Below are 3,979 nucleotides of genomic sequence, written 5' to 3'. Positions count from 1 at the left end.
ACCACTCTGACTATTAGGAAATGATACTTATGTAGTGATTCTGTAACCCCCTCCAACCCATAGGCACCATATAAGGTATACACACAGACACACACACACACACACACACGCACACACACCAGTGTCTGTGTGTGCCTGTGCTCATATTCATTCAGTGAGACTCAATGGATCAGTGGAAAGGGAGGCAGCTACACAAAAGGATGACTTAGAATTTTCCCCAACTTGTAAAATAGAGGAACCAAGGGAAATGGGAAGTTGGGTGCCGTTTGACATTATAAACTTAAAGTTATATCTGTATCTTCATACCAAGCATGCATGCATGCATGCATGCATACATACATACACACATACATACGTAGAACAGGCCTAGAAAACAATTCAGAACAGATAAGCAATAGCATCCAGGCAAGAGGAGGGTAGTCTGAGGTGCACATGAGACTTTTCATCACATGGGATGTTATGTGGGATCCCTTAAAGTCCACAAGGTTCATTTGGAGGATCCACGTGATAAAATTATTTTCATGACAGTGCCAAGATATCTCTTGCTTTCTCCACCCTCTCTTTCTGCTGTGAGTACATGCAGGAGCTTTCCAGAGGTTAACTGACACGTGATGCTACAACAAATTGAATCCAGATGCAAATATGACAGTCCAGCTATTTTTGAAGAAGCCAGGTGCTTGTTATATCAAAAAATGCAAAATAAATAATGTCGTTCTTCTCATAAGGCTTCCTGAGAAGAATTTATTTTTTGTAGTATTTAATATTTATGCTAACATAATTGTCACCAAGTTGTATATAATGAATTTTAAATGCTCTGTTTTAATTTAGAAATCAGTCAATATCAGGAGATTGACTTGACATCCCCTTGAGGTTCTCTGGCATGAGTCCAGTCCCATCAGAGCCTGGGATGCTTGCAATCTCTGCCGTGTACTGTGGGTGGGGCTGCTAAGAAGGAACAAAATGGGAATGAAGCAATACTTTGCAGTAAAATATTGCTTTTCTTTCCTCTTCTCCTCAAGGGAAATCTACACGTGGCCTGACATTTGATGCTCTGGAGTGTTCTGAGGCTCGTTGCTTGACTTCTAAGGAAATTAAAGTAATTGAAGAGGAGCAGGTGCCCTCTGTTTCGAAGGATTACGTTCTACAGAGAATGTTCTGCACCCACTGATGTAAGTAGTCACTTGCTGGAGCTCTGTTGTCACATGAGATGGAAAGTCAGGGTGTGGGTCATGTTGAAACTCATCTATCTTGGTCAGAGTTGGACTTACCCATCCCAGCACTCATGGGAATGTTGGATTCCTGGGTGTGGTTTCTAATATTATAATCTCAACAATTTTTTTATAAGTTGCTTTCTTTCAACGACAATTTGAAGTGACTCACAAGAAAACGATATTGAGGACTACTCAAACTGGGATGTAGAGCAGTGATCTGTACTTGAGTTTTAGAAGAGTAAATAACTGTAATATGTACCTCAGAGATGCTGCAGATTTGTACACTGTGTCAGGACTCGAGGCAGAAAGAGAAACATGCTATGCTGCAGAGATTTTTCTGGGAGTTTTCCCATTTGCTGGAAATAATTTCTGGTCTCCACGGGATTCTCACTTCACACATTGGACAGGTCAGATCTCACCAGTGACTCTAACAGCTTGTCAGGGTCGCTAACAGTCTGAGACCTTTCTAGCATAGAGCTCACCATCAGAATCATGTCTCTTTTAAGCCTGCAGATGAATCCATAGGACCTAGCCTAGGGGCTGGCATGTGGAGCATGCTCAGTGAAGACCAAGAGTCTTGACTTAGACCTGATTCTGAGACCTTCCCTTTCTGGAGCTCACTGAACTAAGATGCACCATGTGCTTGTGCCTATGTCTTCACCTGGCAGAGGAGGCTGCTCAGTGGGGATTTCCTCAGACTTGCCTGTATCCCATACAGCCTCTGGAATATTGCTGAGTGTAGGAATGATTGAGCAAAGCAGGTGGAACTGTGGAATAAATGATCCCCGAGTACAGGGAAAATTCTGTGCCCTCCCCTTGACTCCACCCAAGGAGATTTCTTCTGTTGTAGGGATTCTTGACTCGGACACTTTTCTGTTTCTGATCAAGGGAATTCCTCACTGTTTGTTGCCTCCTTGTGGTGATGTCATAATTTAATGATGGCTTTCCACAGGTTGGCACATCAGTCTCCTTCCTGCTTTTTTTTTCTTCCTTTCTTTGACAAACTCTTAACTGGATCCTTCACAGGGGAGTGACATTTCGGGACGAGTAATTCATGGCTATGCTTAGCCACTAGTCAGAAGTTATTGTGGGCTTTCTCTATTCCATTAGATTTCTCAGAGTTATTTGTCAATGAATCATTCTGCTCTACCTTTCAGGGGCTCTGATTGTGGTCTTACTTCTTCTTCCCCTTCTGAAATAACTATTTCCAGGAGCCATGATTTCAATATGGAAGGCACGTGCTAAACACAGCCTGGTGACATGAGGCTTGGTTTGGGTTGTGTGTGTCGCCCCCCTATCCCCAATCTTTTTCATGGCGTTGTACCTGGGAGCTATCTCAAGTATATTGGTTCCTTCAGGTAAAAGCCTTTTTTTTTTTTGTCACCAATCCAAGTTCTTTTGAGCTGCCAGAAACAATAAGAGCTACTCGTGTGTGTGCATGTGTGTGTGTGTGTGTGTATTGTGTGTGTGTGGGAGGTTGGGGTTGGTAATGGAGATAGAGGAGAGGGACAGTAGGAAAGTTAGAATCAGCAGAAATGACAGAGTGGAAAGTGGAAGACACAGGGAGAAAGGGAGCAGACAGAGAACGAGAGAGGATAGGTGAGAAGAAGACAAGCTGACCAATTATACCTTCATCTCAAAGACTACAGTTCTGAAGCAGCTGACAGCGTCTCCCGGGGAGCTCTACTATCCACTGTGGATCAGACTCTGTGCTATGAAACCTGTGCTTTAACCACATAAGCAAGCAGAGCATGAGGAGTTTAATCACCCAAGGCTGTAGTTAACTTCCGCTGTCAGAGCCCACTATGTAAGACTGTCCAACAGCCGGTGGCCCACAGGTTAGCCTTGAGCTCCAGATGACCTCTGGACAACTCTTTTTCCCATGTGTTTCAGTTCGGATGCTGACTATTTGGTCATGGTACTCATAAGGAAATGATCACCGTTAAGCTCTAAGCAGACTTGAAACAGTTGCATCCTTTCTGGGTGAGAACTCGGCCAATGAGAATTTCCCCTTGAGTTTTCAACCTCAGCTTGGTTTCCCATCATGACTTTGATGAGCTTTCCCATCACCTAAGCATGGCCTGTTTCTGATTCACCTGTGATGAGAGACAGTGGTCCCACATGTCCTGGAAGCTATGTGCTCTGGGACATGAAGACAGCACTGCCTGGGATGTTGGAAGTGGCCATGGGTGAAGGTTGAATAGAAACATACCTGGGAGCCAGGTGCTGGCTACGAGTAAGCTATGGCAGAGGTAAATGAGACACCATGATCATATGGATGAAGAGCTGTATCAGGGTAAGTTTAGAAAAGGCGGGATTTGGATGAGTACCTGATTAGAGGATCCACGGCCATCATAAGTGCGCCACCAGAGAGTGACAGGATGGAGTAGAAATGGAGGCAAGCAAATCTGTCAGAGAGAAATGGAAGTAAAACATGCCCAGGTTGACGTAGAGATTTCTGGATGAACAGTGCTCCAGCAGTGCTCCCAAACACGTCAGCTTGGGACAGAGGTCAGCAACATAAGCAAAGCACTGGCATCTGGGCGTCAATAAGCTCTGCTATTGCGGAGATTCAAGAACTGCGGATGATATTTTTCACTTAGTAAAACAGAAACAATGGTTATTGGATGTCTGAGCTGTTCTAGGAATTGTGGACATGGTTGAAAGGCAAGAAAGAAGAACTATGTTAGTAAGACCCAGCTGAGAGAGAGAGAGAGAGAGAGAGAGAGAGAGAGGAAGAGGAAAAGGAGGAGGGAAGGAGGGAGAGG

The 3,979-nt window shown here is 44.3% G+C and overlaps 1 protein-coding gene across 1 annotated transcript in view; it reads left to right on the top strand.

Moving 5' to 3' along the window:
• The first annotated feature begins 1,073 nt into the window (after positions 1-1,073).
• The window catches only part of Ddr2 (discoidin domain receptor tyrosine kinase 2), a 100,187-nt gene continuing 97,281 nt past the window's right edge, over positions 1,074-3,979 (top strand). Inside the window, exon 1 of the mRNA XM_028760701.1 lies at positions 1,074-1,169. The gene's annotated coding sequence lies outside the window, so the exon portion shown is untranslated. The remainder of the gene's footprint in view (positions 1,170-3,979) is intronic.

This window comes from Grammomys surdaster, unplaced genomic scaffold (assembly GCF_004785775.1).
Source record: "Grammomys surdaster isolate TR1022 unplaced genomic scaffold, NIH_TR_1.0 130, whole genome shotgun sequence".
Classification (NCBI taxonomy): Eukaryota; Metazoa; Chordata; class Mammalia; order Rodentia; family Muridae; genus Grammomys; species Grammomys surdaster.
This window is presented reverse-complemented; position numbering and strand designations above follow the sequence as displayed.